The sequence below is a fragment of the Triturus cristatus genome, chromosome 7 (assembly GCF_964204655.1).
Source record: "Triturus cristatus chromosome 7, aTriCri1.1, whole genome shotgun sequence".
Taxonomy (NCBI): Eukaryota; Metazoa; Chordata; class Amphibia; order Caudata; family Salamandridae; genus Triturus; species Triturus cristatus.
In genome coordinates this window covers 1,020,376,075-1,020,403,873 of record NC_140590.1, presented here as the reverse complement: position 1 = coordinate 1,020,403,873, position 27,799 = coordinate 1,020,376,075, and the positions used below count along the sequence as shown (strand labels likewise).

The 27,799-nt window shown below is 42.6% G+C and overlaps 1 long non-coding RNA gene across 2 annotated transcripts in view; it reads right to left on the bottom strand.

Annotated features, from left to right (window-relative positions):
* LOC146811032 (uncharacterized) overlaps positions 1 to 27,799 on the bottom strand; it is a 233,128-nt gene that overhangs the window by 2,128 nt on the left and 203,201 nt on the right. For both annotated transcript variants that reach the window (XR_014966672.1, XR_014966671.1), the window contains exon 2: positions 6,821 to 6,944. This is a non-coding gene — a long non-coding RNA (uncharacterized LOC146811032). The remainder of the gene's footprint in view (positions 1 to 6,820; positions 6,945 to 27,799) is intronic.

Genomic DNA, 27,799 nt, shown 5'->3' with positions numbered 1-27,799 from the left:
AGATGGACTCGTCAACATAGCGATATTTCAATGGTAATTAAAACACACGCTATACTACTAAAATATCAGATCCACAACACATCTTTCTATGTAGCCTCGAAATATACTATTTCTCAATGTCAGGCTGTGTTGACACAGGCGGATCGGTAGATCAAACACCCATTAGCATGTGATATCTAATTGTCACATGATACCTTAATGCAGACAGTCCCTGATAAACTCAAATGACGAACTGGTACAATTACTCACATAAGCCCTCAAAAGTTTATCCCTTCGGATAAAAGTTCTAGATAGCTAGGGCCCAACTCACACTGACCAGTAACCTGGACTGCCATCCTGACGGTAGCATCAAACCTATGAATAACAATTCTTTGATACAAGAATCAATCACTCATATCCTTTATAGTGAATATTTCGGCATTCTTCATAAAATAGCAATGAGTTACCCCAAAACAATGGCTCGCATTTAAACTAGCATTTGGGTCACCATATTCAACATAGCGTGGATCTAATCAAACACAAACCTGCTGACTCCGGATTAATCACAGAGCTAGACAACGGCTAGCCTCCATGGTCCGTCCATCTTTCAAACAAGCAGGGGAATAAAATAACATGTTTGATGAAATAAACACTACAGTCAAACAACCAGAAGACGTTCCCATTCTTCTCGTGAATTGAGGCCTTTCCGTATTGAGTTCAAATGAGAGATGTACCATTGTTCACGTGCCTTGCGTTTGCTGGTGATATTACCACCTCTCCTGTCAAGTTTGACTTTTTGCAAAATGAACCAAGCGAAATCATTTTCACCATGCCCAAATTCAAGATAGTGGGGTACCAGCGGTGATGTAAATTTTTTAGTTTTGATGGCCGATCTATGTTCTTGAAGTCTGACTCGAATCTCTCTCCCTGTTTCCCCTACGTATCCCAGATTACACGGGCATCGTAGGAAGTAGATAACATTTCTGCTTCTACAGTTATTCAGCGTTCTAGATCGTATAGTGCAACCATTGTAGGTGATTTCTTTAGTTTGTATGCACTGAGGACACACATTGCATGTGCCACATCTAACATTGCCCAATGCAGGGAGGTTAGTGATCGTCCTTTGTGTCAGGTTGCTATCCTCATTATACGTATGCACCAACATATCCCTCAGATTGCTGTTCTTTTTAAATGCGTACAAAGGTCTTTCCAGTTTCACCTCTTCATCATGGTTAATAATATGCCAGTTCTTATTCACAATGTTTTTTATCTGGTTACTTAAGTTGGAAAATTTGCTGACAAACACTACTTTGTTAGGGAATTCTTTTTTAGCTGCAGGTTTATTAACCAATGCATTACGGTCATAAAACCTAGCACGTTTTAGAGAGTGTGTCAGAAGTTTTTTAGGATAGCCTCTATCTCTAAACTTACGTTTCAAATCCTCTGCATGTCTGTAAAAATCCTGTTAGTCAGAACAATTCCTTCGAAGGCGAAGGAATTGGCTGAAGGGAATACTTTCCCGTTGGGATTTGGGATGAAAGCTAGAAAAATGAAGGAGAGTGTTTTTAGCCATGGGTTTTGTGAACAACTCAACCTCCAAACAGCTATTAGAATCTTTAATGGAGATATCTAAGAAGTCTACCTTAGTTTTGCTATAGTGGGATGTAAACCTCAAATTTGGATCACCCAAATTTAGCCAAGCAAGAAATTCTTTACGTTTATCAGTGTCACCCTCCCAGATGAGAAAAATATCATCAATGTAGCGGTACCAGCCCGCTACATTTTCAAAGAAAGGGGCCAACTCGTTGTAGATGTGCTCAGTTTCAAAGTGGCCTACATACAGGCAGGCCAGACTAGGAGCACAGGTAGCCCCCATGCTGGTACCTTTCAGCTGTTTGAAGTATTCATCCTTGAACAGAAACACATTGTTCTTCAAAATGAGGCTAACACAGCTAACAATGAAGTCAGCATTGGTTGCAGACTGACTCCCTCCTTGATCCCCTGTTTCATGAGGGCGTGGCTGAGTACTTGGCAGAATACTTTCAGCTCAATGCTGGTTCCACTTCTGACAGAGTGACTGAGTGGGATGCCCAAGAGGCCATTATACATGGGCATTATATTGCTACCACCTGGGGCGTACCACAGACATTGAGCAGAGACATAATGGCTAAAGAATGCAACATGCGTGGCTTGGAATAGGACCATCCTCAGCCCTCTGCCCCACGTGCCTCTCTTTTACACCTGCGTCTGTAACATTGGTACTTGGAGCAGTGACTAGGGAGGCTAGACTAGAATCATTATCTTGCTCAATTGCACAGAGAGGATGAGTGCACTGATAGAATGTTGCCATTGTTTGCCCCCCACTTTCGGTGCGAGCAGACTATTGCACAATCCTTAAAACAACATTAAAGCAGCCTTTGTGCGTTTTTATAGCTCCCTTTATGCAGCTGTGCTGGTTCCTCCTAAGTCTGCCGAGCATGCGTACCTTCAGGAATTGTCTGCCCAGGCTCAATGCAAACCGAATAGATGATCTTGGTGCTTCTATTCACCTAGACGAGCTACGTCAGGCTATGTCGCAAATTATGCAAAGCGAGACTCCTGGTACCGATGGCCTCCCAATAGAATATTATTCCAGTTATAGCATTATCCTGACACCAAAGCTCTTGGAGGTTTACAATGCAGCATATGACACCATGTGCCCCCCTGCTAGACTCCGTGAGGCTCTCGTTGTGGTTTTTCCCAAGGTGGGCCATAATCATCTTGATGTGTGCTCCTACCGGCTGCTTTCTAAAAAATCTGGACTGTAAGATCTTGGGGAAGTCTTAGTGAATAGATTGTTGCCACTGCTCCATACCCTTGTACACGAGGGTCAGTCAGGTTTTATACCAGAGCAAAGCACCATTTCAATGTCCGTCAATTGCTCCAGTTTCTCTGGATGGATCTGGACACCACTAGTCCCTTGGCATAGAGAAAGCCTTTGACACCTTAGGGTGGGATTACCTGTTTACAACACTTGAGGCCATGCGATTTGGGCCGGGCTACCTTCGGTGGCTCAAGACCCTCTATGGCCGCCCTAGTACTAGAGTCAAGACAGGCTGTTACATTTCTGGCTCTTTTCACATCTACGGGGGCCAGCAATTTTTCCCGACCAAATTTACCAGCTTTCTAAAGTGGAGTAAGATTACCATTATTTTATGCAACCATTAACTAGCATACCTTTTTTACTTAGAACTCTACTAAAATAATTTTAAGAGTTGTCATCTTATGATGCATTAACATTTAGCCTATACACAGAAGCAGCTATCATACCTGATTCTTGTACACTACATCACTAACAAACATGCCGAAACACAGCCTGAAACTTGCCATCTATTTCTTCCACTGTTTATAAATCAGATTTTATGTTTGCATCAATTGACTCTCTGTTAAACTCATGATTATCCATATATTAAAAGTTCTTACAGTCTATAAATGTGCGTGATTATTAGATCATATATTAACGTGAATAATATATTCAGGACAACTCGTCACCCTTCTAAGCACTCGGCATCCATCCCCTCCCCTTCCCCCTCCAAACACGTCCACTCCCTTCTTCTCATCGGATACCCGTGGCCTTTAATGGACCTCTTCAGGGCTGGAGCTACGATTGCTAATGAATCCCCCCCCCCCCCCCCCCCTCTGTAAATTTAGTCTCGTTGGCCAGTCCTGGCGCGTCTGGATGCTTTACGTCTCAATCCTGAGCCGCCTGTGTACTCCAGGGCAACGAAAATAGCAAATAATTTAATTTGGAGCCATCATGGTGCTAAATATAGTTCCCAGAGCATCTCTGGGGGTGTTATGATACTTATCTACCCGCTAGGCTAATGGAATTTTCCACACAATGTCTCTGTAACTCCTGCGCGCACGGTTCGACTTTCACACGTTTATTTATATAGAGTTTGATTATGTTGCTCATCTCAATCATTCGAGAGATTATTTTAGGGATTGCCACACCTCACGGCGGGATGTATCTGCATGCGTTGGACCGAACTTCGACCCAGAGCAAATGCCTTTTTTTTCGCGTGCGCGCCTGTGTGTGTGCGTGTGTGCGTGCGTCAGGGATGGTGCTGCTCCCTTCTGTGATGGCAAAGTCGGATTGAACCAAACAGCATTTTTGAGAGGGCTCAACACACTTCTGCGACCGGTCCACATTTTGCATTTTGAAGTTCTTTATAGTGGGTTTTTACAGAAGCGGCTCCTCCACTAGGGCGGAGGAGCGTCGCCTCACTGCTTTCTCGCGGTGCGAGAAGCCGAAACATAAAATGGTAATAACTAAGAAGCCGAAACATAAAATGGTAATAACTAATTTGGTTTCTGCTTCTCGCACTGTGGGAAAGCAGAAGGGTTTGGTTGGGGGTGGGCGGGAGGTCAGGGCTGCAAGGGAGGAGTGGTGTGCCCACTCCTGAGGGCGCAATGACTGTTTGGTCGGCCCTCTGAGTCATGCGCACTCTATGCAGGCTGCAATGCAGTCTGTATGGAGAACATGGCCTCCTCATAAGCCCCTGGGTGGGCGGCGTCCCAACCAATCACAACGCTCCACTGGACCATTGTGATTGTCTTAGGGTAGGGGAGGAAGACTGCCTGCTTCCTGTTCCAGAGGCATGAGCCGAGAAGACGCGGGACCCCGCCAGCAATAAGGTAAGTTTAAATATTTTTTTTTATTAATTAAATTAACACCCCCGTCTGCGCGACCCCCATCAGTGACCACCACCGCCCCCACCCACCCGCGAGTCATGCCGGCCGCAACTGGGTTTTTTAATGTCTTTAATGCGTAAACGTTTAGGACCAGGTTTATCAAAACTTTGCATCGGTGCAAAGTCCAAAAAGTAATGCCATCTGGAGCAAAGTGTTGATTTAGAAATTACTTTAAAGTGCAAACATTTTTTTACACTGGAAAGTTGCCCAAAGCAACATAAAGTGGTACTTTGCACTACATTGCACCAAAGGGCGGGTCCCATGGATGGTAAATGCGTGGTCCCATGCAACCACCTATGGTCTTTGACGCAAAGCACCATCTACTAACGGTTCTAGACCAGACTTTGTGCCACAAAAGTATGCCTCCTTGAAGGATGCACAAAGAAGAAAATGTTTATTTTTTCCTAACGTTTCTAACTTTTCCTGCGTGCTGTACTGCACAGCAACACATGCAAAGTAGGAAACATTTAAATGTATGTGTGGGCATAGTATATTGTGCTGGAAAGGTACCCTTCCAGTACAAAACCTATGCTGGACTCAAGCAGACACCTTTACACTGTAGTGCAAAAGTATTTGTTTGGTGCTAGAAGGCCAGAAATTGTGCCTGCGCTTGTGAGGAGAGTAGAGTTGCTATATCCTAACAGATATGGCGCTGACCTGATCTCTACCTTTCACGTAAGGCACCACAGCATCTTTGTGTGCTGACTGTGTTGTGTGAACAAATAGTGAATGAGTCCCATAGTTTTGTTCTCTGCAGCACTCACTTCAGTATTTAAGTGGATGGACAGTTAGAATACTAAATACCCAATTCATGATGCATGAGATGTGTGTACATGCATGTATCCCACAGCTCCAAGCACAGTCTTAGTCATGGTTGGATTGGGATGCAAAATAGTCCTGTGCACCTTAAAAAAAAAAAGTGGCCCACGTTTGCATATTGCACTTTTTCGCAAAACACTGCTTCAATGTTTTAAGTGTTATGAAAAAAAGGGGGAGGGTTTTCGAAAAGAGGGACGTTTTCTTAACTTCACTGAGTTAAAAAGAATTCAAACGCTGCCAGGGCTCTTTGTGCATGAATTAGTTCACAATGGTGAACCATGCCTGAATATAGGTGAGGCCACTTCTGATCGGGCCCCATGTCACTCCTCAATTTGCATACATTAATGGGATGGCTCAGCAAAAGACTGGGAATGACACCTCCCCTCCCATTGGTAAGAGGGAAGTAATAGTGGCCCATCTGCCTCCGGTTAGGCCGCTCAGGGCCCTACTGGGCCGCTGGCGGCATCTGAAGAGCAGAGACACAGCCCAAGCTCCATGCTGCTCAGAATAGTGCCCCACAGCTGCAACTCAGATACCGGCCCATTGCCCATTGCCCGAGTGCCCGCCTTACCAATCTGACCCTGGTCTTAGTCTAAGCACTTTCTCAATTTCTTGCAGGATGAGGAATTTGGATGAGATGTGTTAGCAGGAGAGGATTGAGATCCCAGGCAGAAGCATTCCTGACCTGGCATAGGCTGTGAGCTTACTGCTTTTACAGCTACTCCCACAGTAATGTCAGTTCATTCAGAATCCACTTTCCCTCTCCCTTCACCTGCCCACCCTTCCTAAAGCCTCAGCAAGCTATGTGCTCAGGTGGAATTCAGGGGATTTCTCTATTAGGCTGAAAGGTCGAGGCAGTCAGTCACATGTACACAACACATTCACCATTTAGGTAACTGAAGGTTATGGGTATGGAACAAATTCCAAATATAATGTTCTCTATGCAGATTAAAAAAAAATTACGCCTGGTCTCTCTCCTATGACCCCCTGACTGGGGTGTAAAACAGGTTATATTTAGGTTTCTTAGTCTTATATGCCCTGCTTCTCAATCTTCCAGTTCTGAAAATGTCATATTTTTATATCACTTTCCAAACAGCCCAGGCCGCCTTGAAGAAGGTGGTGTAAAATGGCAGAAAACGATGACATTGTTAAAAAGAGGTGACACGGATGTTGAAATGTGAGTTCCAGGTGAATTTTGTAATTTCTAATGTATTTTTTTCGTATTAGCAAACACAACAGATTCAATATCTTCTCAGTTTGCAAACCATTAACATAGTCTTCCACTAACGTCGTGTGGGTTAGCCCCTGAGTTCCAGTTGGCCCTTCTGTAGACATATTTCTTCCATATCTGCATCTCTCAAGCAGGGGGAGGGTGGGTTGGTGTCGTGCAGCAATGCCGTAAAACCAAGCATCTAGGTAATGAACAAAGCGATGTAAAAATAAAACAGAAACAGAACAACACACAATTTCAGAAACAGAACATATATCAAATTGAAGCATAATTTAACAGCCATCAGGAGGCACTAACACAGGGTCAACAAAATCAAGTGATGCACCCAGCAGTCTCTATGTCAGCATACAAATGGTCCCGTGTAGTTCTGGAATTACAGATCCTAAGGGCCTTATTCACAAAGGTGACATTCACTTTTGAGTAAGTTTACACTATGAGTAAGTTTATCATTTTTTGGTATTCACAAACTGCTCTTTTGTAGTCACTTACACGTTTGTATTAAATGACACTTTAGTAGTGAGTCCAGCAGTACACATGACCAACCAGTGGTACCGCAGCACTATCTGATAGAAAATAATGGAGGTAGGAACTTACTACAATAAGTGTAAGTTACTAGAAAAGTGTACGTAACTACAAAACTGCTGTTTGTGAATACCAAAAAGTTAAAAACGTGTCTTTTATTTATCTAAAAGTGTAAGTCCATACGAAAGTGCAGTTTGCAAATTGCACTTGGTAGTAAGTTTTGTAGAACTAATGCAGTAGTACTATCAAATTAACTACAAAGTGCAGTTAATGAATCTCTCCATCTCAGAACAGGTTACAATAGACAGTGCTTTAACCATTTTGTTTAATGTTCTCATTAATGGACCATTTCCAGGCCTATTGGCAAAGTGGTCCACATTTTTGCTCTATCCACTTTCAATATTTCCCCAAAATCTGTTTGTGTCATCTGAGTAGTGATTATTTTTGCCCTTTGTTGGAGACGAGGAACCTGGCCAGTGGGTGGTCTGAAAAAAAGGTCAGATTTATTGCTTTCCAGACTAAGCCAAACAAGCTGTATTGAATATGTTGTTCAACTCTTAGTATTCCAAGTTCACTCACTTCTCGGATACATAGTTTTTGTAGGCCAAAAATAATGCTCATAAGTTTGTCTAGTATCTTTCGCAGTTTGCATATTTCTATTTCGGGCAGGCCCAGGTAGACCAACATGAAATACTCTATTCTAGATAGCACCACTCCCACTGCCTGGGCTGTCAGCTTTCAATGCTCCGAAGACAAAACTGATAACGCTGTGGATAAGGCACATTAATGGAAATTTGCTCACTTGATCATTTCTTGTACTTAGTGAACAAATAATAACTCAATCAATCAAAGTAACTTTATTCGGTTTCAAACAAAGACCGTAAAAGTTCATAAAATCATCATAACAAATTATTATTTCAGTAATCTACATACAAAACAGCACAGTAAACAGTTCATACACACCAATTCATTATAAAAAATGCGAGAGAAGTATACACCTTAAAACAATCTTCTAATAAAATTTACAATCTATATTACAAGGCACTTATCACAATTACTAGGCAATGATTACATTTAAAACATTTCTTTATCCTATGTGTCAAAGCAATGTAACAACGAAAGTAGTTAAAAGAATACAGTTTATATTTATTTATCACATTTCAATTATCACAAAAATATTAAAAAGAATTTAACATTTGTTCAGTGTAGACATACAATGTTATAATGATATATATGTTATATATTGTTATAGTGATCTCATAAAAAGACACAATTCTTGTGCAAATAAAAAGAAAAAACGACAATCCTGTGGCTCAATCTTTAGTCTTCAAAGCGCGTTTCGGCGTAAAGTATGCCTTCGTCAGGAAAAGCCACAAATCCTGAAATTAATAAAAAACATATACTAGACACCAATATGTATAGTCTTTTATCAATTTAAAAACAATATATTTAAGTTACATTATAAGTCTGGCACATAAGTGGGGGTATATTAAATAGCTTTTGGTGCCTACATTTCGTATTCCTTATTTAGAAAAAGAAGCGAAACATAAATAACAAATAAAAAAGATAATCACAAAGAATAAAGATAGAACAAGAAAAGATATGAAGGGTGTGAAGAAAAATCTTATGTGATAAAAGGAAACGATACACCCAGCGTTCCAGTATTGGATTATATAATCACCCAACGTGATTACAAATGTTTACTAGAGTGCTTACTTATACTATGTGGCAAGGAATGAGGAATGCCAAAGAATTATGTGCTGGACTATTCTGATGAAGTTCCAAATCTGTAGATATATAATTGATTATTATTCGGTTCATAATTCTTATGTGTAGCAGAAGAAGCTTATTAAATTAAGATTATGGATACCTTTTATGAATGATCCAGACAATATCTGAAGGTCTTGGTTACGTCAAGAGGTCAGCCGAATATGCTGAATTGTATAGAATGACGTTTAATATATGGATGTAAGGATCATAAGGATTATTGTCTGGATCATTCATAAAAGGTATCCATAATCTTAATTTAATAAGCTTCTTCTGCTACACATAAGAATTATGAACTGAATAATAATCAATTATATATCTACAGATTTGGAACTTCATCAGAATAGTCCAGCACATAATTCTTTGGCATTCCTCCTACCTCGCCACATAGTATAAGTGAGTACTCTAGTAAACATTTGTAATCACGTTGGGTGATTATATAATCCAATACTGGAACGCTGGGTGTATCGTTTCCTTTTATCACATAAGATTTTTCTTCACACCCTTCATATCTTTTCTTGTTCTTTCTTTATTCTTTGTGATTATCTTTTTTATTTGTTATTTATGTTTCGCTTCTTTTTCTAAATAAGGAATACGAAATGTAGGCACCAAAAGCTATTTATTATACCCCCACTTATGTGTTAGACTTATAATGTAACTTAAATATATTGTTTTTAAATTGAGAAATGACTATACATATTGGCGTCTAGTATATGTTTTTTATTAATTTCAGGATTTGTGGCTTTTCCTGACGAAGGCGTACTTTACGCCGAAACGCGCGTCGAAGACTAAAGATTGTGCCACAGGATTGTCGTTTTTTTCTTTTTATTTGCACAAGAATTGTGTCTTTTTATGAGATCACTATAACAAATGATATAACATTGTATGTCTACACTGAACAAATGTAAAATTATTTTTAATATTTTTGTGATAATTGAAATGTGATAAATAAATATAAACTGTATTCTTTTAACTACTTTTGTTGTTACACTGCTTTGACACATAAGATATAGAAATGTTTTAAATGTAATCATTGCTTAGAAAGTTAATGTTACATTGTGTATTGTCCTGTCCTAGGAATTTTATTTCTATTATATCAGGGGGTCCTTGTTATTTACAAAAAAAAACTTATCACAATTACGACATGCAGCTCCCTCCATAAAGATACATCAATACTTAGAGTTTTGTGGTAGAGAGTTACACTAATCGGGTTCAGTAGCAATGCCTAATACTGTTTCCTGATCGTCATAGCAACTTTAATGTAGTTGGAAACCCTAGTGCATATGTCATAAGTGGCCAGGGAAGATAGATAATAAAAACCTTTGACATAAGAACACGGCCTAATATCTTTTAAAATCGGAACTAAAAATCTTCCTCTAGGTTCTTTGTAGAGGGGGCAAAATAGCATAAAGTGCACAGTGCTCTCAGCTGCCAAATTATCACTGGGGCAAGGCTCCAGTTTGTCTTGCCACCCCGATTGTTTTGGGAAAGTCACCAAAAAGTGCAGAGTAAGTAAGCGTAATCTAGTTAAATAAAATCGAGTCTGTACATTTATCGTATATGATAAAAAAAAATTGCTGTTGATTTGGGGATAAACAAAGGCGGCCTGTTACATCAGGGTGAGAAGGAGATATCTTCGCCCCTGTAAAATGTACCTCTTTTATGATATTTTTGGCATTTTCAGGGATGCTGTCTGGATAATCAAAATAATGTCCCAAACCTAGCTTATAAAAACTATCCTTTACGAATTGGAGCCAAGGGATAGAAAGTGCTCCATCAAGATTAATACAATCTTTAATAACCTCTCTGAAGAATATTAACTCTTTGGACAGCCAGATTTTAGCCCATAATAACAGGGGGGCAATATCTATGCAATCCTCTACGAAATCAAGCCCCACCTCTTGATAACAGAAGATCGTGAGGGCACTGTTTGAAGTCATCAATAATCTTGTAGTAAATTTGTTTTCCATAGCTTGTAGCTGTCGGCTGTTATGGTATCCCCACACTCCTGCCCCATATGTTACAACAGGCACACATTTGGTTTTATAAAGTGTAACCAGCTCAGTCTCTGGCTTGTGGCCCAGCTTTCTGGCAAAGCGGAAAAGCCCCTCAACTACACTGCCTGCTTGTTGCACCCTTTCTGTAACGAGCCGGTCCCAACTCAACCTATTATTAAAAACATTCCCATAATAATTAAAATTGTTCAGTTTATCAATTATCTTGTCTCCCACCATATATTTCCTTGTTTTTGTCATTTAGGACCACACACCATGATATACGATTTTATAAAATTCAATTTTAGATCAAGAGCCAGCATAAAATCTGTGAATGCATTAAGCAGTTTTTGGAGGCCAAGTGCTGTCAGGGCCATTACACAGTGTCATCCGCATAGGAGAGTAGCGGGACCTGTGTGCCACCAATACGCGGACAATCAATTTCTTCATCTATTAAAAAGGCCTCTAATCCATTGGTGTAAATTAAAAAAAGAAAGGGGGCCAAAATACATCCCTGCCGTACACCTTTCGTGGAGGATATGGGCCTAGTTTTTTACCCTTGGGGGACATATCTTATAACAGAAGTCGATGCATGGAGCCTGCGAAGAAGAGAGATCGAAGCCTCCTCCGCTCCCATGTTCCCCATAAAATCCCACAACTTCTCCCGATTTACAGTGTCAAAAGCACTGGACAAGTCCATGAAGGCCAGGTGGATAGAACCCTTCCTGGCCCTTGTTAGAAATGGGATTTCTGGCTAGCTGAGACTTGCGCCAAAGCGAGGCAGAAACCACCACTCTAGTCAGGATAAGGGAGTTACACGTCTAAAATAACCCCTGCTCACCCCCTTTGGTAGCTTGGCACGAGCAGCCAGGCCTATCTTGGCACAATTTTTGTTTGTTGGTGGTTGTGTAAATAAATATGCTCTTATTACATATCTTAATAATACTCAATTCATCAATCACATTAGGATGAAAAGCTGAAACACCCATGCCTTATTAAAACTCGTACCATTCCAATTGTTACAGAGCTCAGCATTGATCTGTTATCACCACACCTGCCAACTCACATAGTGCCATTGTGTGACACATGATTTCTTCTCTCTTTACACGGTCAACCGGTGGGGAGCTGATATCACACGGTGGCAAGGAAAACAAGCTGGAAACCACTGGAAACAGGGAATTTCTAGCTCATTATCGAAGGCTTTAAGGTGCTGACGTCTATTAAGGGGTGTGAAACTCCCCAGGACATCAGCACTAGCCTCAGCATTCTTTTCTTGTTTTGGAGGAGGATGGTTGGGACAGGGAGGGGCAACATGACCTCTTAGAGGCTTCTCAGACCCTAGAAACGGAGGAGTCCACAAATACATTATAGGTGCAATTAATGCAAGCATAGGAGAAATCAAGAGGATTAACACCCTGTTATCTATTTGAACTGAGGACTACCTTCAAGAGGGATACAAATCAAACTGAATGTGTATCCACTTTACGATTACAGTAATAAGGAAGAAAGGAGTTAATAAACGAACTATGATCAGTCCTGTAGTGTACAAGAACTATTGTACTACTGTTAAATGGTGATGTCTTGTCTTTGTATGTTATAAATGTTTCATTGTTTGACTTTACATACCAGAGATCACACAAAAAAACTATTGAATGTGACTTGATACACTGAATGGCTTACAATAGTGACTGATAAATAATACTTTTGACTGAGTCATGATTCCGGTGGGAATTTATTGTTTCATTCTGGAATGTGTTTTATGAATTTGTACCTACGGTATAGCAAACCTTTTTTTTTTAAATGTAGGGGCTTCTCGGCACGAGGCCATGCCCTCTCCAAGGGGCCACCCTATCCTCACAGGGTGAAATTTTAGTTTTAGGTGGCAGGTCTGTCTCACCCAGTTTGACAGTTATATCATTCCTCGTCGGTATCCACTTGTCCAAAAACACCTGATGCACGTCACATATGTTGATTCACTTACATTCTTCTTAAATTAACATTTGAATCTGGTAAGCTGTTGCCTGCATGCCCACTGTCTCCAATTCCTTCCTTGAGTCCGCCGTCATTTCCCTCTCTAACTAAAAGTAGGCCCAGGAGTGCAGGAATTCTATGGCCCTGTGTGATTTTTGGTCTCACTGAGCATGGCTACAATCTGATTAGGATGCTTCAGCAGTATAAGCAGTCTTCCAACTCCTCTCAGCCCCAGCCATTCTCTGGTGGCATTCCAAATGTCCATTGTATTTAAATGCAAATGACCAGGGAGAGGAGCCCTCAAAGCTTCCCTTCAGGATTTATTTCATAAAGATTTGTGATCCTACCCCCTTCCTTGAGAAGCACCCTCATACACCTAATGTTAAATCTGAAGGCTCCATGACGCCGTCCAAGACACTCTAACCTTCCAGTGCCCGCACCATACTGAGCAGCCTTCTTGCTCCTCTGCCTGAAAGTAACCTACTTTTAGTACCATTTTTTTCTTATCAAGAAAAAAACAAGCAACTTGAAAAGTGGTGCTACAGTGCACTGTTGGACTGAGAATGCGTCTAGCCAACTCCTAGCATTGTGCGAGTTAAATTAGCATTTAATGCACCATTTTGTATTCATCCGCCATTTTGTACTATGATAGAACATAAGCCTCTGTCTCATAATGTTTGCCTTAGCAGAAAGCAGCCTCGACTGTTTCTCTATATCTTATTCAAGGTTGAGCTTCACTGCACTAATGAAAAGATCGTCCTGTTTCTGCATACCTTTCCTCTAGAGTAAGCCCTGCTCCCACCTCAGAGAGACGAGCATGGGCAGAGTAACCTTGAAACTAAGATAGCATGTACCCGTTTTCAAGATGGTAGCTTGCTTTTCTGCACCCCCCTTTCTTCATTAGTGACCAGGCCGGAAAATTCCACTCTGGGCAGGAATTTAGAGATGTTGGAAACGTATATTTTGTGCTACAGTATGGACGAGGGTCAGTCCTTCTACAGCATTCTATGGAGGCTGGTCAGATATGACTCCGCTCGAGTGTATTGCTAATAAACAACTTTGGTTTGTATTCTCTACTGTCTGACCGACTCTTCATTTGTATGTAAGGCTGAGAGGTCGTCGGGAGTGACCTGGGTGGCCCTAATCGGGCACTTCCTTCATGCAGGTAAATGCATGGGAAAGGATATCATTTGTGGGTAAACAGAGCAACAACTGGAGGCTGGGGCAGTAGGCCTACTCCACCATCCCAAAGGAGTGAAAATGAAGGTACTACGGTGGAAGACGAAAGCAAAGGTATCTATTTCTCTCTGCTGCAGCCTATCAACCTTCACACTGACAGCAGTAATGGTGGAAAGTCCCTGTATTGTCATCTGCACGCATCTCACCATTGGGAATCATTAACATCGATTATAGCGGTGTGCTCACTAAATATTGAATCAACATCGATGGGACAGAATATTGAGGACAGAATATCGAAATTAAAAAATCGACCGATAAGTAAGCCAAAGTTTTCTGTACATATCTCCACATATATGTACCCACGCCGTATATATATCTTCAAAGGATGTAGATGTGGAGTTAGGAATAGTAAATCTATACTTCCCTATAAGCACTTACCTTTCGATATTTTGACCCTCGAAATTCTGTCCTCGATATTAGAATGCCGTGACATTGATGGTGTATTCGGTGGTACAATCATTATTGTCAAGGCTGCTGTCCTTAGGATTGTGAACACAAAAGCGGAGCAGAGAAGGAAAGTGAGTTGTGGTTGATAACATGTTGCCAATGGGGCCTGCACTCAAATGGAACTTCACATACAGGATTTATGGCATCCACAATAAACTCTGACTTGGGAGAGAACAATCTACTCTCTGACCACCAAACACGCTTTCGCTCAGACTGCTGAGTAACTATCTTAAACTTAACACTTTAAAAACTGAAATCGTAGCCTGTGGAGAACGGAAGAACAACCAGCATTCAACCATATGGCCCTAGGATCTGAACAACCCATTAGCAACATCAAATGAAGCGATAAATCTAGAAGTGATCGTTGGCTCTAACCTTTCCCTAATTTCTCAAGTGAACCAAGTAACAACAAGTTTCCTTTTACACCATACAAACTCTTCAATGTATCTCCAGTCATCTAGCCTACCCTCAGTGGCTGCAGGTCACTGTCATCCTTGTCATGTGTTGAGACTATGCAAAGAGTCTTCACTAAGAGAACCTGCTCTTCCTACTCCGAAAACTGAAAAGATACAAAATGTGCCATCAACACAGCTCGGGATACTTTACCTGTGGCAACACATTACGTTAGTGCTCCAAGGACCTCACTGGCTCCCTATCCAGATGCTTCACCTTCAAGGCGCTTTGCACCGTGCACAGGGCCAGCCAAAGCCCTATGTTCATCCGAACTGAGTTCCAAAGATATTCACAAAAAAGAATACTCCCTTGTAGATTAGCATATCCTTCTCCTAATGAGCTTCAAAATTATGCAGTTGCCTTGAAGCAATTACACCAAATATCTAAGCTCACTTGGAATTCAGGGAGTATAGGTCTGGCTCGTCCCAAACAGGTGATACAGAATTAAAGTGAACAAGAAACGAGTTGCCGCTAGGAAGATCTAGACATCCCACTTAGTGGTGGTGGGCACGACCACATGCACAACTATCTCCATTGTACTTCATTCAGCTAGAGGCATAAGTGCAGTTACACTATCGCAGCAACACGGGAAAAGCATTTCACTACACATCAATAACGAGACCAAAGTACTTCCCACATTGGTCTCACTCAGAACCCAGATTCTTCGATCCAAATATAGTAAGAATATGAAGCTCATGTGAACTATCCATCCTTCCTCCTCACTCCACTACTCGCTTAAGTACTACAACTAGTGTAAAGACAAGGGCACCACTCGTGTTATTACGCACAACATCAATCATTTCCTGCATGCACCTCACCACAAGCCTACATTCGTCCTACCAAGTACTACCTAGAGTGTAGGGTGCCACCTGTCCACTGTTGTGCTATAGCATCCTGTTAGGGGTATGAAGTGCTATACAGCTGCTGGTACAATACTATTCAACTGCACTATCAGTGGTTGTCTCTGAGCCCCCGAAATTTGAAGAAAAATCTAGTATACCTGGGTGGCTCTTCTGTCAGACTTGTCATCATATTAATATCAATTAAGAGATTTTTTAGCATCTCTTAGCTGGCACATAGCAAGACGGAATGCTGAATAAATCATGCATTCACCCCCAGTCAAGAGATTTGGGTTAAATCCATTGTTCTTTATCTCACTTCGGCACCCCAGTTAGACCCAACCATATGCAAATCAGTCTTGACCATGTTCCTCATGGGAACAGTGCAGCCCAAACTGGAAAGCCAGGTCCTCCCTGGAACAGAAAAAAGCATCCTGGGACCAGTTCCTGGGTATCACCCCTCGTCAGCCAGCCTAGCTTGAATTCAGTGGCACAGTGAGAAAGGGACCCTCGTCTGGGCATAACCATCCCACTTAGGGCGAAAAGTGCTACGCAAACAAATGATGGACGGAATTCTCAGCTGGTGGCATTATATCCTAACCCAATATTACAATTTTTCACATTGTGTCTCTGCACTTTTTCTTTCTGTAAAATTACCAAGGTTGAAGTTTTTGCAGGTTAAAAATGAAATGCAGGACAATAGGAATTGCAAAACTACTGAACAAACTAGTAACATTCCTTTGTGATGTACTTAAGGGATAGTGATACTGTATAAAACAGAGAGGTGCGCAAAATGCCTTAAAATTAGAGGGCCCGCTCCTGCCTCCTATTGCACGTTTCACAGTCTATCCCACATGTGGCGTGCCTAATAGTGGGCAGTGGGCACTGTAGCGCTATCACCTTGCGGCATCGCGTTGCGTGCGGTTTGATATTGCCATACCGTAAGGCCGAGCCGCCATTACATGAATAGATACGTGTGTCGCACTTTCCAGGCAGAGCATTATCTTGGAATACGCCCTCAACACCTGTGACATTCGAGTCTCGCGCGCTCCCTGGGGACGCAGCCACCATATCTCATTGGCTTGGGTTTCCCCGGCGAGGCACGCGGTACCCGGTTAACAAGGTACACCACCTGCCAGGGAGCCTCCCCTCATTAGCGAGAAAGGAAGCTTTGTTCTCGTGCCCTGGGCCCACAACTGGAATTCCAGGTCACTGCAAGCTCACCAGAGAGTACCGAGGTCGTCGGAGGGTACGTCGGCTCCAGGGGTACAGGGAGCAGCCTCGGGGCGTGCTGGGGGCTGGAGAAGTATCGTCTCCGTCGTGGCTAGGTTGGAAGGTTCTTCTCTTTGCTCAATAATGCACGGAGCCTTGAAGCAGCATGACCCCGAGGCGCCCGGCGGCGGTGGCGCGGCCCTGTCCCTCAGGAGCGAAGTGGGGTGTCACAGGTGGAGCCCACCTAAAGGTAAAGTGTGTATAGGGCACGAGGGGGGCGGCGAGGCCTTGTTGTTTGTCCGTTGTGGAGTCTAGCAAGTATCCAGAGGCCTGGGAAAGGGCCTAGTGACTTCTTGATCAAGTAAAGCCTATTTACAGAGACGTTTTAAGGCATGGGCAGAGTGGGCTCTGGGCCAGGGCCGCAACCTTTCAGGGGGGCCACTGATAGACCTAGCTCTGTTCTGCAGGGAGTCTTGCCCGATGACCTTGAATAATACTTTATTTACTGTTTTGCTTTAATTTCATTTTAATGTGGGTGATGTATGAGAGTCTATTAATGACATTTTGCAGATAACTGTGTTTCATGCAACAGCAATAACAAAAGTTTCTTTTAGATCAAAACTGGAACTCAAATATGAGAAATGGGAGGGTGTCACAAACACTATTTGCAGTAATGTTAGTGAGCTAAACTGTTCGGAACAGGGCCCCCCAAAATAGGTTTGGCCCATGGCTTCACAGTCCTGGAGACAGAGGGCTGCCTCAGCCATCAGCACATTACATGTCCCAGGTGCACCACATTGTACGCCGCTCGTAGGTGTTTCACTGTTTCAACTTTCAAGGGAGTGACAGACTCAAGCAGACACCGCCTGGGCGTTATTGCTTGATACAAAACAGTAAAGGCAACTGACAGAGCTGCCCGGCCTTTCATGCTGGATTCAGCTCCGGTTTTGTCCCAACATGTGCGTGGTGGTGGCCTCATTAAATGGCTTCTGATGCACGCAAGGTGTGTTCGGTTTCGAATGACATATTGCTTTGGTAACTAGGATACCAAGCAAGCACCATCTCTCAGGTCACGTGGGTGGCAGGGGACCAGGGTATCGCGATGGCGATGGGGTGGGTGGGTCTCTTTGAGACGTGAGAGGCACGTGTGGCCTGTGTGTGTGTGCGGTGGGGGTGTTCAAGGGCACTTTTGTGGTTTCGTCTGACCTCTGAAGTGTCTGGGTGGAACACATGTGTAAACATGTCTGTTGGTTGGGCAACGCATCTTTCTTTACTAGACACATACATATGCTGCTCTGAATGCACATTTCTGGTGTAGCCCGACAGAGGATAACTGTACAAGAATAAACTTCCCTGAATGCAACATGCCTAGTGTCATGCAGCCTGGGGTGCAAAAAGTATTTTTATTTTGGAACAAAAATGTCCTGTTTCACAAAAAGGCGTAAATCTGTACTTGTGTTAGCATTCCTATAAATTGGGGCAGAATTACTAGTTTTCGCAAATTACAAAAATTGCAGGCCTGAAAACGTGCACCAGTTGAAACTTTACAGGCATATTGCGGGGGATGCCATGTGAAATTTTGGACGCTGCTATTTTACCGATGCAGAGTTGTATGCAGAGTACTATTTTGCATAGGGAGAGGCAGACTACTACACATGTTTTTCCATTTTCTTTCCTCAAAGGTTAAACATTCTTCCCCATAGAGAAACCACTACCTCCACGCCCCCAACAAATTCTCACTGGCTCTGTTCCCCTTCCGACTATGGAAGACCATTTACTCCAGCCCTTCTCAGGAGCAAATCTTCTATCATTTCCAGTTTGGGAAAATATTAGAGAGAAGTTTGTGAAGGCCCAACAACTCATGAATTTGTGGAGGTTCATAAACTCACAAGTCAAACCTCCCCTCGATTGGCTCACTCCCCACCTTGCTTGCATTTACTACTGCCTTACTTTACACAGTTATGGTGCATAATTACACAGGGGTTAAATTCATTTGCACATCATAGGTATAGGCATTCTTTTGTGTATACTTGACAGGCGTAAAGAATGTAAATACAGAATGTGAAATAGTAAAGGAGAGTAAAAAGTGATTTAGAAATCTTTCCTAATCACTTTTTTTGTGTTCTCCATTACAAAATGCAAAAAAGAGATGAAGGACAGCCAGAATAAAACCTGAAATTGAGGACCATGTTTTTAACTGCAGTTGGTAGAGCATTGTTATGTTATGTAATGTTATGTTACAGAGGTTTATGTAAGGCAGCACTGCCATTATCATGGCCTAGCAGCACTGTTGTAACTTTGATACATTTTTATTTTTTGGTTTCAAGGAGTCAGTGTCCGAATGGATTCTGATTTCATTTTGATTTGGATTATCAATAGTGTGGCGAATTAGTAAGCCTTTTTCATATGCATGTTTGATAGTTACTGTTGTTTAGTTTGTGTAGCCAAAGGTCTTTACAAGTTCTGGAACATGTCGCCTGGGAAGATTCGAAAGTGTATTGCCAGTCTTGACGTATGTGTCTGAGGCCAATGAGAGAGAGAGAGTGCATTATTAGGGTACAAGGTATCCTTTTAAAACAGACCAGCCGTGTGATTGTGTGTGGTGTTGGTTTTGTAGGCACATTGCTTTCCCTCATGGCGTTGGTCTGCTGTCACTTTCCATGAACTGTAGGGACAAAATGTTTCACTGCCGTGCACGTGAGTCACTTTATCTGACACTATATCATCATGTAATGAAGCGCTGCAGTGCTCTATCTCCAGATGTGGTCTGAAGTATGCAAAAACACGAAAACAAGGATTCACAACATTCAGGAGAAGGCAAGTGGTCAAGCCCCAGTGCGGTGGTACGCAAATGCTTAGCTTCTGATGGATGAGAACCATTGCCATGAGAACAGGTTAGGCTGGTAGGCAGCCCAGGCAAGCTGAGAATGAGCAATTGTGTTGTAAAGGTCTAGTACGAGTAGTGGAGTGATTAAAAAAATGGTATTTAGGTTACCAGACATTTTGACCCTCCGCACCATGAAGAATCATCTCTGGTATTACCAGAAGATGCAGTCATAATACAAAGATATGATCTGTTGGAGATGTATCTGCTGATGGAGTTGGTGTGCGGCAATTGCCAAATTGCCAAGGGAACCACAACAGAAACAAGGTTTTAGACGCTTCATCTACTATCTTCTTTCCTTCCAGACATTGCTTCCTACGTGCAGTCATAATGTACACAGCGACAAAAATGGGTGCAAAAACTGCTTGCGTCTGTTTATAGTGCTGCGCTTCATTCTAAATGATCCTGTACAGTAGGGTTCATGGTGAAGATTGAGGAAACGATGGATAAGTTTATAAGAAATAAAGTACACCTTAATTTTTTATAAGCCGCAACAGGGTTCTATGACCATAAAAAGGAACTTTTGGTCTTGTTCTAGTTCACACGGGAAAGAACTGCTTGCAGTATCCTTATAAGTTTCATGTAGGAAGTTTATAAAGCACTGGCTATTTTCATTGTGTTCACCTGATGCTTGTTGTGAAGACTCTCTACAGGATAGCATAGTTGCAAGAATATTTTTACTAAAATAAAAAAAAAAATCAGCCCATGTCTACACATTTTGAAATGCTCAGCACTTTGACCACAAGCACCTCCTGTGTTTATTATGGTGTCTGGGAAGCGAGAATTGCACAAGGCTGGTGTGTTGTCTGCGGCAGGGAAACACCACTGATAATGGCGGTCCCGCCACCACAAACCTCAGGCTTCCCAAAGCCCCACTGAGAGAGCATCCGCAGAGTTACTGGCAATCAGAGCTGCTGTGTCTGCACATTCTACATGTGATAATTCGGGCGGGAATCGGTGTGAGTTCCCCCCACATTTAATTTTTAAGAATTTTTAATTCATTTTGTGAAGTGTACCTAAGGAGACAGCCTGGGACTGACCTAGAGAGTATTTGATGTGGTAGTTGTAGTTTGCATAGTTGGACAGTCATACAGATAGGGCCACTAAAATTAGGCAGCAATGGAGGAACCAAATTATGTGGTTTGGTAAACTAAATTATGCAGCAAGAAAAGGGAAATTGTGGCTCTTTCTGTGGTAGTATTAGGTTACTGATTTGTAATTTCTTTACACATTTACTGTGTATGGGCAAGGTTTTCTTCTCATTATTTCCTGTTTAACACTCTAATACGGCAATAAGCAAGTGGAAGCTTACAAGTTAACCTTCGGAAAGGGTCTGCCTCTGAGGTGTTCCATGTGTAGTGTATGTTTTTTTGGTGACATGTGACCTATTTGAGCTAGAAACATTTTGTTGTTGAAACCTGAAACCTATGTGCTATATTTGTTTATTATGTCTTACATGTGATAAATCCATAATTATATGGGAAACACAGAGGCAGGAAGTCAGTACATTTGCAGACTTCGGCAAACTCAATTTTACCCTCTCCCGCCTTGCGGTCAAAGTAGCGATTTTAAATTGAAGGCACCATGGATAGTTCTCAAGCTACATAATCCAAACCACGGATTGTCTACCTACCCTCTACTCTTTATTTCATCATCACCCCTATCGACACACATCACCCCCCCCCCCTCCCCCACCAGTAAGGCCAGCTATGGCACCCCATGTCTCCCAGTGCCCCAGATGCCAACCATAAGACCAAAAGAGGTTTGATCAGCATTCTGGGTGGACCCAGTGACAGGTAACGCCAGGCCTGAATATCGGGATGGTTGTGGTTGCGTGCTCCCTGTTCAAAAAGTAGGTCGCGCTTGTTGTGTCACTTACCTAAACCCACTTCAACATTATCAGTATGGAGTTGTTAACACTGCAGTGGACATCCATGACACCCACAATCACACCGGCATTCCGACATACACATGATCACATATGGAAGGCACATACATCACCCTGGTGCAGGGTACACCGAGGTGAGAACAGGTAGTCACTAAGACATGGGGAAAGTAAAACACCTCAATGAAGTCAGTAAACCACATTGTCAGGGACTTGGAACATACTGGCACTTAATTGTGCAATGTAACTACACTGAGATGGGACAGAGGCACCCTACTTAGGGACAGCATCAGGAGCACATCAACAAAAGAACTGGGAGAAAAATGTGTGGGACAGTGAATATGTCTACCATCATAACAGGAAATGCATTGGCATTGCGGTGTAGAACAGCCGGGCTCAGTGAAACACTAACAATAAGAGAAAGAATACACTTCCAATGTACATGTGAGATATTGACAGTGGCACAGAGGGACTGATAGGCAGCTTAGGAATACATAATCAAGGCACCACCAAGCCTTCACTCCGCGTTAACAAACTCATACAGCACTGTGGTTGAGACAGGGAGACAACGGGACAGTAACGAATAAAGTAGAAGAGTATCACAATGTATAAACAGGACTGGAAGGCACCCACTCTAGAATCACAGACAATTTAAAGTAGGACAGGGAATCTCATCATATAAGAGGAAACACAGGCAAAATGGGTTAAAAATGCACGAACACAGGGACCGATGATCACACCAACACAGAGCCAGGTAAGATGCTGCGTGGAGAGAGGTGGACACTGTACCCGGACAGAGACCAACCTCACTGGGAGTAAAAAAACACTAACACTCAACATGAAGAAAGGCATAATGTGAGAAGAGACAGGCACTGGGACCTAGTGTACACACTTGAGTCCCAATTTGAAATTCCCATGAGGGGTGGCAGCAATGGCAGGAGTTCTTCTGCCATATTTTTAAAAAGCAAGGATATTTTGAGAAACCGTGCCAAAACTCAGTGTCAAAACATTGTTCCTGTTTTGGGAAATCTCAGTTGTTGTTGTAAAACATACAACAAAGAAAGCAATTGTGTACTGTGTGTGTGTATGTGTGTGTGTGTGTGTGTGTATATATATATATATATATATATATATATATATATATATATATATATATATATATTACCTACTGGCGGTCGCCAGTAGGCAGTTATAGTTAGGACCTAGTTTCCATAGGAAACTCGTTTTTTGTTCTCCCAATAACTTTGGCACCGGTTGACGAATCTTCGCGAAATTTTCAAAACTCGTGGGGCACTCCGGTTAGCTCCTATCCTGAAAGTTTTATATATATGTGTGTGTATATATATAAAAAAATCAACAACCTGAGATGGAGAGAAGGTTACTTGTTAGTCACATTGGACGTATGTTCCCTCTATACCTGTATCAAACACAAGGATGGACTAAGAGCAGTGGAATTTTATTTGAGTACAAGACAAATGGAATATGCTGACCACACAAGAATGCTATTGAACATGCTATCCTTTTGCTTAGAAAACAATTTCTTTTTGTTTAATGGGCAATTTTATCAACAGATACGAGGAGTAGCAATGGGGGCCAGCTTCTCCCCCAGCTATGCCTGTCTATTCATGGGCTGGTGGGAGGAGCTGGTGGTCAGACACCATAACAAAAATGTCTTTACTCAAAATGTGATCTCTTGGTTCCGCTATATTGACGATCTTTTTATCATTTGGCAAGGTACAAAGGACAGTGCAATTAATTTTGTCAAGGATATCAACTGTAATGATCTTAATCTTTCTTTTACCTCTAATATCAGTGATGACTCAGTGACATTTTTAGATGTACAGGTTTTAGTATCCAATAACATTTTAACTACTACCCTTTTTAGAAAACCTACGGCTGGCAACACTCTACTCCATGCCTCCAGCTCACACCCCCACCATTTGATAAGAAGTATACCCTATGGGGAGATTCTCGTATTTGCAGTAATCCTGAGGATGCGGAACAAAAACTAAGGGAAAGCATGACTAGGTTTTTAGCAAGAGGGTATAGCTACGAAGTATTGGAAGCCGCCAAGAAAAAGGCCCAATTAAATCCCAGGGAAGAACTTCTAGAATACAGAAAAAGAGAGGTTTCAGATCCCAACAATGAACCTGTGCGTCTTATTTTAACATATTCCAAACAAGAAAAAGAATTGAGGAGCATTATGAGAAAGAATTGGCATTTAATTCGTGAAGATCCGGTGATTGGTTGCCTTATGCCCTCAAATCCTCCAATCAGCTTCCGTAAATCCCGAAGTATGGGGAATATGTTAACTGACAATAGCCAAGAGAGTTTTAAAAAACAAACGTGGCTACCTACAAGAAAAGGCTTTTTTAAATGCTCATCCTGTAAGGCCTGCAAGTTTGGTGCAAACACCAAGACATACTGCACGGCTTTTTCGGAAATTCCAAGGGAAATTAAGCAACATCTTACGTGCAAATTGGATTTTTGTGTCTACGTGTTACAATGTGATTGTCCCTTAAAATACATAGGCAGCACCAAACTGGCAGTCCATAAGCGAATTTTGCAGCATATTAGAGCTATTGTCAATAAGGACCAGAATTACCCTGTAGCCAGACACTTTGAAAAAGTGCATGAAAGTAACCAAATGTCTTAGGTACTTTGCAATTGAATCAGTTCCCCAGAAGCGAAGGGGTGGAAATAGAGAGGCCACCTTACGTCGCTTAGAAACACAGGACATATTAGAGTTTGATTCAAAATGGCCGGGGGGTCTTAATGTAACAGAGGACCTTTATACTTTCTTATGAGTTTAATCATTGTGTCTGGCAATAATGTATTGATACAGGGTATTTCTCTCCCTGGGAATGTCACACATGCATTTTAAGGTTCTTGGGCTTGTCTTTTATGAACATATATTTTTAGTGATTGGTTTTTAAGATGCTGCAGGGTAGGTTTTTATTTACCAGGTGTCTTTTTTATTGATCATTTTAAATATGTCACAAGCCATATTTTAGCCAATTATCTTACTATTGCACTTTAAAATCTTATGTCAACTTGTTTACTGCCCTATATCTGTCTATGTCTACTACCTCAGTTTGCAAAATTTGCACCTCTAAGCATCAGTCACTTTATGTCCTTTTAACACTGTTGCACTTATGCACCTTACTTGATCAACTCGAGTTAAACAAAGTGTTGGACTATTGTAGAAATGTATACAAATTAATAATTTTTTGTCTTTTTTATTTTTTAACACGGTTAAGTAAGCACAACATCATTAGTCACATGTTATGGAATGAACTCTCTATTGTCATTAATTACCAACAAGGGGAAATGTTTGGAAATATATTGAATCTTATAAATAGAGGCATTTAGGCCTTCGAATTTCCAAGCATACCTTCTTGGTATCTGTTATGCATTAGCAATGAATGAGCATGTATAAATGACGAGATTAATAGTAACTTTTCCATGTCTACTAAAAATGTAATGAGCACTAGCACTTTAAATAGTGGGTCTGACAATGCGCGTGGTCAGGTGATCAAGGCCGCTTGGACGGCCGAAACGCGTCTGGACATTGGGGAATAAATAAAGCAAACTGTTTGGTATAACAGTGGTCTGTGCCCGTGATTTTCCTCCAGGAAAAAGAATTGCGAGTTGCTTCATATATATATATATATATATATATATATATATATATATATATATATGCGCCGATGAGTGGTAGTTCTTCTTGAGTAGCACTCGAGGGGACGGCGGAGGTTACCAGCCTCAGTCAAGGGTATGGACAGCTTCGAATTGGCAGGTTGGTTAAAGCAGCCTTTGCAATGCCTGACGCGTTTCGCTGTATCGCTTCTTCGGAGGCTTCAAAGGAAGTGCAGAGGTGTGCCTGCTCCCCCATTCATTGGCCCACAATGACACGCCCCTTTTTGGAGCATCCAATAAAATGCTGTTATAGGCATTGTGGGGGATGTAGTGCAATTTATGGGCCAATGAATGGGGGAGCAGGCACACCTCTGCACTTCCTTTGAAGCCTCCGAAGAAGCGATACAGCGAAACGCGTCAGGCATTGCAAAGGCTGCTTTAACCAACCTGCCAATTCGAAGCTGTCCATACCCTTGACTGAGGCTGGTAACCTCCGCCGTCCCCTCGAGTGCTACTCAAGAAGGACTACCACTCATCGGCATACTAAGACGGCGGTCCGGCCGTCGAGAAAGCACCACCCCGTGATAAAGGGGGCCGTGAGGTCGGATGCACCGGCCTTGAAGCGGAGGAGCGGCGTGGGATTGAGGACGTTTCTTCGTGGCAGGGGTTCACTAAGGACTTTATGCCTGGCAGTAATTGTGCAAACGATAATTATAAAATGGTGAAATAAATTGCACTACATCCCCCACAATGCCTATAACAGCATTTTATTGGATGCTCCAATCAGGGGCGTGTCATTGTGGGCCAATGAATGGGGGAGCAGGCACACCTCTGCACTTCCTTTGAAGCCTCCGAAGAAGCGATACAGCGAAACGCGTCAGGCATTGCAAAGGCTGCTTGAACCAACCTGCCAATTCGAAGCTGTCCATACCATTGACTGAGGCTGGTAACCTCCGCCGTCCCCTCGAGTGCTACTCAAGAAGGACTACCACTCATCGGCATACTAAGACGGCGGTCCGGCCGTCGAGAAAGCACCACCCCGTGATAAAGGGGGCCGTGAGGTCGGATGCACCGGCCTTGAAGCGAAGGAGCGGCGTGGGATTGAGGACGTTTCTTCGTGGCAGGGGTTCACTAAGGACTTTATCCCTGGCAGTAATTGTGCAAACGATAATTATAAAATGGTGAAATAAATTGCACTACATCCCCCACAATGCCTATAACAGCATTTTATTGGATGCTCCAATCAGGGGCGTGTCATTGTGGGCCAATGAATGGGGGAGCAGGCACACCTCTGCACTTCCTTTGAAGCCTCCGAAGAAAGGATACAGCGAAACGCGTCAGGTATTGCAAAGGCTGCTTTAACCAACCTGCCAATTCGAAGCTGTCCATACCCTTGACTGAGGCTGGTAACCTCCGCCGTCCCCTCGAGTGCTACTCAAGAAGGACTACCACTCATCGGCATACTAAGACGGCGGTCCGGCCGTCGAGAAAGCACCACCCCTTGATAAAGGGGGCCGTGAGGTCGGATGCACCGGCCTTGAAGCGGAGGAGCGGCGTGGGATTGAGGACGTTTCTTCGTGGCAGGGGTTCACTAAGGACTTTTTCCCTGGCAGTAATTGTGCAAACGATAATTATAAAATGGTGAAATAAATTGCACTACATCCCCCACAATGCCTATAACAGCATTTTATTGGATGCTCCAATCAGGGGCGTGTCATTGTGGGCCAATGAATGGGGGAGCAGGCACACCTCTGCACTTCCTTTGAAGCCTCCGAAGAAGCGATACAGCGAAACGCGTCAGGCATTGCGAAGGCTGCTTTAACCAACCTGCCAATTCGAAGCTGTCCATACCCTTGACTGAGGCTGGTAACCTCCGCCGTCCCCTCGAGTGCTACTCAAGAAGGACTACCACTCATCGGCATACTAAGACGGCGGTCCGGCCGTCGAGAAAGCACCACCCCCTGATAAAGGGGGCCGTGAGGTCGGATGCACCGGCCTTTAAGCGGAGGAGCGGCGTGGGATTGAGGACGTTTCTTCGTGGCAGGGGATCACTAAGGACTTTATCCCTGGCAGTAATTGTGCAAACGATAATTATAAAATGGTGAAATAAATTGCACTACATCCCCCACAATGTCTATAACAGCATTTTATTGGATGCTCCAATCAGGGGCGTGTCATTGTGGG